This window comes from Lynx rufus, unplaced genomic scaffold (assembly GCF_022079265.1).
Source record: "Lynx rufus isolate CCGP_SWC_20201006 ecotype Redwood Valley unplaced genomic scaffold, mLynRuf1.p SCAF_2, whole genome shotgun sequence".
Lineage (NCBI taxonomy): Eukaryota > Metazoa > Chordata > Mammalia > Carnivora > Felidae > Lynx > Lynx rufus.
Window position 1 is genome coordinate 58,703,088 of NW_025814834.1, and position 13,562 is coordinate 58,716,649.

The 13,562-nt window shown below is 39.1% G+C and overlaps 1 protein-coding gene and 1 long non-coding RNA gene across 3 annotated transcripts in view; one reads left to right on the top strand and one right to left on the bottom strand.

Moving 5' to 3' along the window:
- Nucleotides 1-13,562, top strand: part of CHN1 (chimerin 1) — a 140,730-nt gene that overhangs the window by 92,963 nt on the left and 34,205 nt on the right. The gene's annotated exons all lie outside the window — the stretch shown is intronic.
- LOC124515684 (uncharacterized) overlaps nucleotides 1-13,562 on the bottom strand; it is a 49,890-nt gene that overhangs the window by 1,538 nt on the left and 34,790 nt on the right. The gene's annotated exons all lie outside the window — the stretch shown is intronic.

The window sequence follows — 13,562 nt, forward strand, 5'->3', positions numbered from 1 at the left end:
TTTAACGCTAGCATTTATTTTACTCAGATGCTACATACCAAGCCCCCAATATGCTCTACTTTTTTAGTGAGGAATAGATTCTTTTGATCTTCAGACCATTTGAGGATAAAGGGTAAATTCTAAAATGTTTGGGTTGTATAAAGACTGCTACTATTTCAGGGTAAACCAAATAGCATTTTCTTCTCCCTCTTTAAACAGATTCTTAGGGAACTTACCTTTCAACTAGTATCTTTGATTTTAAATGAGATTGAGACCATTCAGTATGTGTATCTAGTCTCAACCATATCTTCCATTTATGAACCTAAACAGTACATGCAAGTTAGTAGGCCTCGGCTGCTTCTTGCACAACAGACAAACTGGTCTTACGGGGTTTTTATGAAGAGCATGACCCCAAGTAAATTCTTTTGCAGGTATCAAGTTGTGTGCATGTTAGGTAAAAATAGCCATTGAAGTTCCTAAGCAAGAAACTATGCATACTGTTCAGAAATGGCTGAGATTTTAAAATGTATCTCCAAAGATGCCCCCTCTGGTGTGTTCAGCAGGAACAGATTGACCTATTAAGCCATTTTAGTGCTAAGTCAAGTTCATTGATTAAAAGCAAATAGTAAGTCTGTTCAGGGATTTGCATAAACAAGCACATTCTCTCTCTGTTTGGTTTTTATCTTCCAGTAATTTCTCAATTTTAATTTAATACATGGTTTTAATGAGCAAATTTTGAGCAGCCAGAAAGTGCTGGCTCTGGGACCAGTTGTGACCCTTAGCTTGTTACCCAAACTGTGTTGGGGCGGGGGGGGGGGTGGGGGGGGGGGAGAAGAAGGCACATTAAAAAGAAGTCTGCTTCCTTCACCAGAGCTGAAAAATTAAAATCAAGTGGGCTTTTTTTTTTTTTTTTAAGTTATGCTCAGGAAAGAGTTCACACTGGTGAAGTTGTGTTACATATTTTTTATAGTTGCTAATAAGGTCAGAAGTCTCACAATTTGATTCTTTGCATTGAAATTACTCTTTGTTCTTTAAAAAATATTTCTGTGGGGAGGCATTATAAAAAAGAGAAAAGAAAGGTGGGAGGGGTAGTCATACTTGACTTCCAAGAACATCCCCGAAAGAATTCAGACTCTGTGGCAGGAGCACTTCTCTCCCACACAGATGTTCACTTAGAAGGTCACCGCTTGTGATACGTGAGTCTGTGCAGTTCAGACATTTATAATGGGAAGAACTCTGAGCATTTATATGGCGATAGTCGTTCACACGGCCTTGCCATTGACTATTTTCTGTGTTGGTAAAAGTGGATTCTGCTGACCACAAGCCCACTCTCCAAAGCCTCATTTCAATGTGCTTTTCTTTTTTGCTTCTTGAACTGCCTGGTTATATAACATTGCTCTGTGGCGTTGACCAGCTGCCAAATCTCATTTCAGAAGGTGAAGCCAAGAATGCCTTATCCCTTTGGTGAAACTCACCGAGGTGAGATACCAAAAAAAAAAAAAAAAAAAAAAAAAATCAACCGGGCCCAACTCCAGACAGATGTTTTGTTTTTTTGAGTTTGTTTTTTTAATAGAAAAAAGTGAAACAAAGCAGGAAGACTTCCCACTTACTGTTATGTAACATGGCCTTTTAAATTTTTTCTATTGTTATTTGTAAGGATTTGATGAAGAATCAATCACAAGTAACATAGTTGTCTCTCACAGAGAGGTCATCATTTGAAATATAAATGTACCACATCCTTTAAAATTGATTACTTTATAACTTGTCAACATAGGACGAAAATACTTTTAACCCTTTCCTGGATAAACCTCTCATTTTAAGAACTGCCCCTATCCTCACACGAGAAGGAGAGACAGAGAGATGAAACAAACAAGTGTTAATTTCTTGAGCAAACTCAAAACCAAAAACTAAACAAAACATTCTCTGACGTTAAAAGTAAAACACAGGCACTCCACCAGCCGTGACTACATCCTTATATCCTCCATCTGAGGCTCTCTGGACACAATGATAACTTAGACCCAGCCCTGACCCTCAGGAGCTGATCATTTGTATGACCTTGGGCACACCGCTTTCTCTTGAAACCACTGCTGCTTCTACTTCGGAAAAATTGAATTTCTGGTATGCGTGAGGTACACGGTAGCTCCTGTTTTTGTTATTACAACTGACCCCTAAGTGGGCATTTTTTTCTGAATCCATACCAGGACTTTTTCTTGCCCAGGTACGGAGGTCATGATACAATTGAGAACCCTAGCATGACTGTGGGGCTAACGAAAGCTCTTACTTCTCTCTTCGCTCCCAGGCAGAGTTAGATGTTATGTAAGAGCAGTTGCATGTTCATGCACCAACGAGTACAGTGAAATCCTCTGTATGCCTCTTCCTCCCTCCAAATTTAACTATTTGGTGTTTCGTTTGGTATAATCCAAATAGCTCTCTAAAATAAAGCTTCCATAGGATGCAAACAACCACAGACACCTGGCTACTTAGGCAAATGAAATAATTAAAAGAAAAGAACATTAAGGATTATAGTGAGAGGACACTTTAAAATAGGAGTTTAGTCCTTTTTTTCAAGGTAGTCTTGAAGTGGCGACTGGTTCACTTTAGAGTCTCAGATAACTTGCATTCTGCATATAAATGAAAGATGTGACATATCAATGGATTGAATGTTGCCAGGATAGTATACAGGCAATGAATCCCGAAATGTGAACTGATACTATAATTAAATAAGACTATAGCATGCGCCTTATAATATTTAATAAAATTACTGATCGAAGACCTCCAGTCCTGGCACACAGACCAGACATTCTGCTATTTGACAAACTGAAGGATCGAAATGGCCAGCTCTCCTGCTGGAAGTGGTCTCTCCTTCCCTCTGAAGGACACAGGTCCAAGCCCTGTGGTCTTCATTTGATACCCGTTGAGAGTAGATGCAAAATGAACCAGCAAATAAAAATAGAGTTAGTGTGAAACATGGGGTTAAACTACATGATCTAGAAGGTCTTTTACAGCTCTGAAATTCTCTTTGGGCACCTGGCTGGCTCAGTCGGTGGAGCGTGTGACCCTTGATCTCAGAGTTGTGAGTTCGAGCCCCATGGTGGATATAGAAATTACTTAAAAATAAAAGCAAAAATCTTTAAAATTCTCTTGATTAAATATATCGAGATCATTAGATTTATTAATATAATTACTTTGTTTTCCACTGTTAAAGCTTTACTAAGGCCCATAATTAAGGCCCATATGAGGACAGAATTTTAATATGTTGATTTCTAAAAAGAATTAAAATAACCTATATATGAAGGAATCTATTTTTTAAATGTTTATTTATTTATTTTGAGAGGGAGAGAGAGAATCCCAAGCAGACCCCACGCCGTCAGGGCAGAGCCTGTCGTGGGGCTCGACCCCTGGAACCGCGAGATCGCAACCTGAACTGAGATCAAGAGTCGGATGCTCGGGGCGCCTGGTTGGCGCAGTCGGTTAAGCGTCCGACTTCAGCCAGGTCACGATCTCGCGGTCTGTGAGTTCGAGCCCCGCGTCAGGCTCTGGGCTGATGGCTCGGAGCCTGGAGCCTGTTTCCAATGCTGTGTCCCCCTCTCTCTCTGCCCCTCCCCCGTTCATGCTCTGTTTCTCTCTGTCCCAAAAAAAATAAATAAAAAAACGTTGAAAAAAAAAAAGAGTCGGATGCTCTACCAGAGCCACCCTGGCACCCATGGAGGGATAGTTTTTTAAACCAGTTATATTAACAGTCCACTGTACAGTCAGGGACTGTGACCACCGTTGTATGATCCCCACCAGCAGTCGCACCACCGCCAGCCCCATTTCTTTAGCAGAAACATCTGCTGAAGGACTAAATGGGCACACAGTATGACAGGAGGGACTGTTGTGGTGGGTGGTGGTGGTGATTGCTGTTACTTTGAAATCACTTCTTAGGCAGCAGGACATTTCAACGTAAAAATGCATCTTACACGATTTTAAGACCTGTATTGTTACGATCTTTCAGTCAGATTCATGTGAGTTGTTTAAATGCAGGAAAACTCCTGATATCATCATGCGGTCTTATATTTGGAGAATCTGTGTTCACGTTTTAAGTGGTCAGAAATTTGAATATCGTTTTGAGTCATAAAAGCCTTATAAAAGAAATTAAATGCAGTGTGACTGATGTAAAAGGCAGCCTGGAATGTCTCACTGTTAAACATCCTAGACACTCCATGTCATACCTACAGGAGGAGCAAACAGACATTTTAAAGGAATAAGTGTTTTCCTCCAAATAGAATACTGAATTGAATTTTATATACATATATACACACATACATATATATACATATTTCTAGGTTATACAAATACATGTATCTGTAAATCCACACAGACAAATTCCCAGTTCTTAATGTGGGTCACTTGCAAGAGAAGATAAAAATAACAAAGCTCAGTGCAGAGCAAGTGCTCTGTCTCCTTAGGGCAGTCGTGGAGGAAAGTGGGAGGTTGGACAAGACCATCGATAAGATCCCTGTAGGCACGGTTTCAGTTGTTATTTGGTATAGTACTTATCAGATGCTACAGAAGCCAAAAATAACACATACTACTCTGCTTTTTATTTCTGTCCCTAACGGTGGTGGGGAGGACCGCAAAGACTCATGCATTTCCAGGCTTCTACATTGCCCCCAGCATTGTAAGCTCCTCAGCCTCGGCCCCATGGATCTTTCTTACAGTTTGTAATGCTGGCTGAGGAGCTGGTTATGACGCCTCAAGTACAAGGCCAGAGCAAAAGGTCATGGGGAAGGTTACTTACCACCACGAAATAATCCAAAAAGAAACGTTTCGCAAGTTTTGCACATCGTTGCTTATACTTCTCCATAGCCATTTTATGAGGCTAGGGAATTTAAAATGTTAATCTTTTATATACTGGAAGAATTAATATTGCTAAAATGTCCACACTACCCAAAATGATCTTCAGAGCCAATGCAATTCCTGTCATAATCCCAATGGCATTCTTTCCAGAAATAGAAAAAATCGTAAGATTCGCATGGAACCACAAAAGACCAAAGCAATCTTGAGCAAGAAGAAAGCTTGAGGCATCAGTATTTTCTGATTTCAAAATATATTACAAAGCTACAGTAATCAAAACAGTATGGTACTGGCATAAAAATAGACATACAGACCAATGAAATAGAGCAGAAAGCCCAGAAATAAATCCATGTGTCTTCAGGCAACTTATCTTCAACAAGGGTGCCAAGCACACTAAATAAGGATAGGATAATCTCTTCAATAAATGATGCTGGAAAAACTGGATGTCTATATGCAAAAATAAATAATTGGTCCCTTATTTCACACCATATACAACAGTCAACTGAAAATGGATTAAAGACTTAAATATAAGACCTGAAACCATAAAACTACTACTAGTAGAAAATGTAGGAAAGAAGCTTCTTGACATTGGTGTGGGCAGTGATTTTTCAGATAGGACACTGAAAGCACAGGCAACAAAAATAAAAATACACAAGTGGGATTGTATTAAACTAAAAAGCTTCTGCAGTAGTACATCCAGGACTCTGGAAGTTCATCCTCCTGCCCTGGCCACTTCTTCTCCCTTCCCTCAAAAGTACCCCTTCTAATACCACGTATCAGTTTTGCCTGTTTTTGACTTTTGTGTAAACAGAATCATACAATGTGTACGTCCTTGTGTCTTTTGTTGGACATTATGTTTATGAGATTTCACCCATATTGTTCTGTCAGTTGTTTATTCATGTTCGTTGCTAAATAGTATGTCATTGAATGAATAAAACACAATGTGTCTACCCAAAAAATAAAAAATAAAAAAAAGCTTCTGCACAGCAAAGGAAATAATTAACGTGGTGAAAATGCACATATGGAATGGGAGAAAATATTTGCAAACCATACACCTGATAAGAGGTTAGTATCCAAAATATATAAGGAACTCCTACAACTCAATAGCAAAGAGCAGCCCTAGTTAAAAACAGGCAAAGGACCTGAATAGTTATTTCTCAAAAGGTACACAGATGGCCAACAGGTATGTGGAAGGATGCTCAACATCATGAACCATCAGGGAAATGCAAATCAAAACCACAGTGAGAGGTCAGCTTACACCTGTTAGAGTGGCTATTATCAAAAAGACAAAACATGGCCAGTGTTGGTGAGGCTGTGGAGAAAGAACCCTTGTACATGGTTTATGAATGTAAATTGGTGTAGCCATTATGAAAAACAGTATGGAGGTTCCCCCCAAAATAAAAATAAAACCACCTTATGATCCAGCAATAGGTTGCCTTTTCACTTTGTTGATTGTTTCCTTTGCAGTGCATTAGATTTATCATTAGATGTGGTCCCAGTTGTCTGTTTTTGATTATGCTGCTTTAAAATTTGGAGAGAGATTTGAAGTTTGTCTTTCTCACAAGGAGACTGTTGGTGGAACTAAGTGCACTGGTTTTTTTTAATGTAATTAAAAAGCAATTAAAAAAAAGGAACTTCAAGCCAGCCTTGAAATTAAAATGTAGGGTTGTCACTTTTAAACATCTTAAGAGAGAGCCTGGCTGCCTCCCAAAACCAGTTCTGATTCATAGTCCTAATATCCTAATGTGAGATCCTCCAACAAACTACATCTAACATTGTACTATTTCCAGTGTTTTGTCCATCCTACTGATTTAATGTTTTAGACATTTGCTATCTCTATGCAAATCAGAACCACAGTGAGATGAGGTATCACCTCACACCTGTCAGAATGGCTAGAATCAGTAAGAAAAAATAACAAGTGTTGGTGAGCACGTGGAGAAAAACGAACCCTCATGCACTGTTGGTGGCAATGTAAATTGTTGCGACCACTTCGGGGAAAAAGTAAGGGGTTTCCTCAAAAGATTAAAAACGGAACTACCTTCCGATAAAGTATCTGTGCTTCTAGGTGTTTATCCAAAGAAAATTAAAACACGAATTCAGAAAGACATATTCCCCCCTAAGTTCATTGCAGCATTATCTACAATAGCAAAGATATAGAGGCAGCCTAAATGTGTTATGTGTTATCAGTAGACGAATGGCTAAAGAAGATGTGGGGTGGAGTGTGTGTGTGTGTGTGTGTGTGTGTGTGTGTGTGTGTAAAATAAAACATTAGCCATAAAAAAATGAAATCTTGCCATTGGCAACAACATGGATAGATCTAGAGGTTAATTAATGAATTAATTATTATGCTACATCAGTCACAGAAAGGAAGTCTGTCAAGGCAGAGAAACATATACTATACGATTTCGTTATATGTGGAAGCTCAAATCAAAATAGCTCTTTTTCATGGCACTTCAGCAGCAGTAGCCTGTTTTAGGGTGAAGCTGAACAGCTCTTTCCCAGTTACGGGCTGCCAGAAACTCATTGAAGTAGACGATGAACGCAAACTTCAAACATTTTATGAGAAGCAAACAGCCACGGAAGTTGCTTCTGATGCTCTGAGTGAACAATGGAAGGGTTACATGGTCCAGATCAGTGGTGGCAATGAGAAGGCTTCCCCATGAAGCAGGGTGTCTTGATCCATGGCCATGTCTGCCTGTTGCTGGGTAAGGGACGTGCCTGCTACAAACCAAGGAGGACTGGGGAAAGAAGGTGCCGATCTGTTGGGGGTTGCCTTGTGGATGCCAACCTCAGTGTTTTCAACTTGATCATTGTTAAAAAAAAAAAAAAAGAGAGAGAGAGAGAGAAAGATATTCCTGGATTCACGGATACTACTGTGCCTCATCGCCTGGGGCCCAAAAGAGCTAGCAGAATCGACAGACTTGTCAGTCTCCCTAAAAAAGATGATGTCCGCCAGTATGTTGTGAGAAATCCGCTAAACAAAGAAGATAAGAAACCTAGGACCAAAGCACCCAAGATTCGGCGCTTTGTTACTCCATGTGTCCTCCAATGCAAAAGTCAACATATTGCTCTGAAGTCTAAAGAAACAGCACGCTAAAAAAAAATAAGGAAGGGGCTGCAGAATATGCTAAACCTTTGGTCAAGAGAATGAAGGAAACCAGAAAGAAAAATGCCAGGAACAGGTTTCCCAGAGATGGGGGCTGTCCTCAGAGCTTCTTCCTCTAAGTCTGAGACCCATCAAAAATGAGATTTTCTAAAAGTAACACATAAGATCAGACATCAAAAAAATAAGTCAAAACAAATGAACAAACAGAACTGAAACTCACAGATACAGAGAATAAACTGATGACTGCTACAGGGTAGAGGGGTGAGGAGATGAACAAAATAAAGGTAGTTAAGAGGTATGGCTTTCCAGTTATAAAATAAATAAGACAAGGAAACGAAGGGTGCAGCATAAGAAATCTAGAAAGTAATATCGTCACAATTTTATATAGTGGCAGATGGCACCTAGACATATTGTGGTGGCCATTTTGTAATATATATACATACTGGATCACTAGGTTGTATACCTAAAACTAAAGAACACTGTATGTCAGTTATTTTTCAATTAAAAAAAAATTGGCATCTCTAAAATTTATCTCAAAGCAGAGAATCAGCCCAGCATGTGACTCTCATTGCAATAACAAAAGGATATAAACCCATAGGAAGAACACACAATAATAATAATGACGATAATGATGACGTCACCTCTGCCAAAATTCTGTTCTTAATGCTTTTTGTGTCCACATAATAATCTTACTTTCAAGGATCAGTTTTTCCCACGTCTGAGTCACATTGGTATGTTAAAGGCAACTTTTTGCAGTAACTTGTATCATACTTCCCTTCTCCCCTTCGATTTAATTGAGGATTGAGTCTTACTTGTATTTTGCTTATTTTATTTTTAAATTTTTTAATGTTTATTTATATCTGAAAGAGAGAGACAGAGCGTGAGTTGGGTAGGGGCAGAGAGAGAGGGAGACACAGAATCCAAAGCAGGCTCCAGGCTGTCAGCACGGAGCCCGACACGGGGCTCAAACTCTTAAACCACGAGATCATGACCTGAGCCAAAGTCGGACACCCAACCGACTGAGCCACCCCGGCGCCCCTATTCTGTTTATTTTATAATCCAGTAGGACACAGATGTAATATTTTATGTCTCTAATTTTTAAACCTTGTTTAATTAGCAAATTATACAGTCGTACTTCATCTTCTTTGTGACCCCCTATGTCAACGTTCCTCAGAGGAAAGTCTTCCCTGGGAGTGAAGGCTACCATGGCTTTAATAAGATGGTCAAAGCAGATGTCTGAAGAATATGCACAGGTCATAACATCTTACTCAGTAACTATCTGTACTCAGCACACTTACTGTCATGATTAGGCAGCATTCAGTATTCTTATGTAATTAGTACATAACACAAAAATATCATTGCCTTCATCAAAGGGACCAAAGGACAGAGAGAAGAGATACATGCATAAGTGGAAGAGAAGTCTAGGAAAGATTATTTTAAGTGAATACATGAAAATATTGATTTTTCTTTCATAAATATTTTATTAGTACTACTGGTATCTGAGAAACCACTACAAATTATTTTTCCAACAAACATCATGCTGGTAGTGTTTTGTTTTGGTTTTTTTTAGGCTTCTTAACCCCTCTTCTCAAATTATCTTAAGATTCTTCTGGGTGCAAAATAGGAAAGCTAGAAAGGAAAGGAAAAATAGCCCAGTGGTATTACACTGAAACATCATCAAGTGCTCATTTAAAAAATATTTTTATGTTGGGGGATGAACATAAAGGGATGAAAAACAGAGTTGGTGAATTTTTTAAGTGTTATGCAGACATAAAAATTAACACCAAAAAATGTATTTATTTTAAGGTCATGGGTGTCCAGGGATTCTTGTCATATTAGGTGATATCCTACAGTCTGTTGTATTAGAAATGACCTGTTTCGGCTAGCTGTGCAAATGGATTTGCCCAAATCAGGCCTAAAATGTTAAGTTCACTCCTTTCTCTTATAGAACTCCCTCTGTTTAGAGCCCCAGCCCTTATATGTGCCACACCCAGACCACTGCTTATGACTCTGCCTGACATGCTTGCATAGTGCCCTTGTTCCTAAAAAAAAAAAGGTCCATCTCTAGGAAGCATGAGATTTTGTTTTGATGGTTGCCAGTATAGCTCATTACTCCACAATTAGTATCTTTTTAAAAACCTATTTGGAACCCATGATTGATATTTACCATTTGATGGAACAGTTGGAGACTTTCTGTGGCAAATGTCAGAAAGCCCAACTCTTATGCTTGTTAAGGCCCAATGAAAGGGGATTAATTGGCTTTATTTCCTTTATAGTAGGAAAAGTCTGGTGGTGGTTGGTATCCTTTGACTTAGGGGCTTAAAATGGCACCAGAACCCTGCCTCCCAGCTCTGTATTCATTTGCAATCTCCCACTTGTGACACGATGGCCTGCGGAAGCTCCAGCTCTAAATATTCTCAGACTCTAGTCAGCTCACAATGAGACTGAACAAAAAAGTCCGGGCCTGGCAGACATTGGCCCAATTATCTTATATGCTTATCTCTGAACCAGTAACTCTGGGCAGGAGAATAGAATGTGTTGATTGGCTTAGATCCAGGTCACATACTCTGTCCTGGAACTGGGGTCAGTTCCATACTATTCATATGGGTTGAGAACTGGTATCCAAAGAGAAGACATTTATTCTGTGTAGCTAAAAAAATAAGAAATGCCAACATCAACATTAAATTACAGAATGAGGTCACTAATTCCACAATCCTAGTACACAACTTACTGAATACCACAGTGTCCGTGTAACACATTGCTGGGAGAGGCCTATTCTTAGAGCATGATGACAAAAGAATCCTGAAGAAGTTGAGCTTCTATGAGGGACATTGAGAATTACTGATAAAGTTAATTTTGCACATGCAGAAACTGAAGCCCAGAGAAGTCCCAGGTTCAAGCTCACATGAAAGATCAGTTTTAGAAATAAGTATATAATCTGAACTTCCACTTTTGGCCACCATGGAGAAATTAGATTTGCCTTCCCATCTTAAACAACTAACAAACCAGAAAAAAACATTTAAGACAACAGTCAGATATTGAACAGGTAGTGCAGTACTGTGATACTGAAAAAAGGAACTCAGCAAGAGGGGTCGTAAGGTTGTTTTCATTTATTGTTTGGAGGCAGTTTCTTGGCCAAACACCTGGGGAGAGAATCTAAAGAGAGCCCAGTGGCCTAGCTAAGTGGAAGACACAGAGATTGGAGTTTGGTGAGGCAAAAAAGCAGCTGAAATTTGGGGGGCACTGTACCTGGAGTTATAGAGCTTATACATAAGGGCTCTAGGGATCTGCATTGGGATCTTCTCAACTCTTAGCGCAAGTACTTATCTACATATGTGTGAAAGGAGGAGAATATTTAAAAACAAAACCAGAAATCAATAGGCTGAACAATTTCTGAAATGCACTCAGGGCTGAGAAGAGTTTTGTCCTGCAGTAGGAGTAGAAAAACATGATAATGCATGAGACATTGTTTAAAAGTCCTCAAAGCATTATCATCTTAGTAGCATGATTGAGTTAGCAATAGACTAGAGGTAGCAGTGAGGAAAGAAATTGAAGCTAGAGATTAAAAATGTATCTGAAATGGGAGCACCTGGCTGGTTCAGTCCATGAAGCATGGTACTCTTGATCTCGGGGTTGTGAGTTCAAGCCCCACATTGGGTGTAGAAATTACTTTAAAAAAAAATACATATATATATATATACATACACACACACACACATTTATACATACATATATACACGCGCACACACACACACACACATATATATATATATGTATGTATATGTAATGTCTGAAATGAAAAACACATTGGATGGTATTAATGCATATTAGGCATCAAAGAAGAAAAAAATAGTGAACCAAAAGAAAATACCCACAATGAAGGGCAGAAAGAATATTTTTATATAAGGAAGAATACTTTCTTAAACAATTTTTTAATGTTTATTTATTTTTGAGAAAAAAAGAGTGCGAGCTGGGGAGGGGCAGAGAGAGAGGGAGTCACAGAATCTGAAGCAGCCTCCAGGTTCTGAGCTGTCAGCACAGAGCCCAATATGGGGCTTGAACCCATGAATTGTGAGATCATGACCTGAGTCAAAGTCGGATGCTTAACCGACTGAGCCACTTAGGTGCCCCAGGAAGAATACTTTCTTTTTAACTTTATTTATTTTGAGAGAGAGAGAGTGAGTGAGAGAAAGAGAGAGAGAGAGAGAGAGAGAGTGTGTGTGTGTGTGTGTGTGTGTGTGTGTGTGTGTAAGTGGGGGAGGGGCAGAGAGAGAGAAAGAGAGAGAGAATCCCAAGCAGACTCTGCACTGTCAGTGCAAAGTCCCATGCAGGGCTCGAACTCATGAACCACAAGACTGTGACCTGAGCAGAAGTTGGACGCTTAACCACTGAGCCACCTAGGTGCTCCCAGAAAGAAAGAAAAAAAAAAAAAATTAACATAGCATCAGTGACAATATCAAGCCTTCTAACTTCAAAGTGTAATTGGAATCAGAAGGAACAGTGGTGAGGGCCCAGGGGACAGTACAATTATTTGAAGATATAATAATTTTGAAGATATAGTAATTTTGATGAAAACCCAACTACTACAAGTGAACTACAAATAGAAAAAAATATATGAATAAAACACCATGACGCATCATAATCAAATTGCTGAAAACCAATGCTAAAGAGAACAGAGCAGCAGAGAGGAGAAAACACAGGTTATGGGAAAGAAAAGTTTTATTCCTAAAGTGACACTCTACCTCAGCCTGTTCATCCCTCCCATATGATATCAAAATGTGTAGGGGAAGGAAGTCTCTGGGGTTTAGAAATTAAACATGTATTCAGTTTCTCTTGAATTGTATTTTCACATTCCAGCTTCATAATGTGTTTATAATTTTATGGCTTTATAGGATCTTACATGTGCACACTCATACACAGAAATCCAGTGTACATTTTTTTAAAAAAGAAGAGAAATGATTTTTACACTGCTGTTTATTAACATCTTTAAAGGTCATTTTATTTTTTTTTTTTTTTTAATTTTTTTTTTTTCAACGTTTATTTATTTTTGGGACAGAGAGAGACAGAGCATGAACGGGGGAGGGGCAGAGAGAGAGGGAGACACAGAATCGGAAACAGGCTCCAGGCTCTGAGCCATCAGCCCAGAGCCTGACGCGGGGCTCGAACTCACAGACCGCGAGATCGTGACCTGGCTGAAGTCAGACGCTTAACCGACTGCGCCACCCAGGCGCCCCAAAGGTCATTTTAATGTAAGGAAATATGTCAACAGAAGAAACAAATTATTTTCCTTTGTCACTGGTACTCTTACATATTTTACAAAGTTTTATAAAAGGCAGGAGGGGAGATGGGGAGGAAAATACATTTTACATATAGATGACAAAATGGTGACAACAGAGTTCTCATCAGAAACTATGCAAAACAATAGAGTGACATCTTCAATGTCCTCAACAACTAAAAAAAAAATACAGATCTCTATATCCAACACAAAATACCTTTTAAAAATGAAGCCAAAATAAAAATATTTGTTTTTTAAACAAAGAAAAGCTGAGTAAATTCATCACCAGGAAACCTATACTGCAGTAATATTAAAGGAAGTTTTTCAGGGGCGCCTGGGTGGCTCAGTCGGTTGAGCTTCCGACTT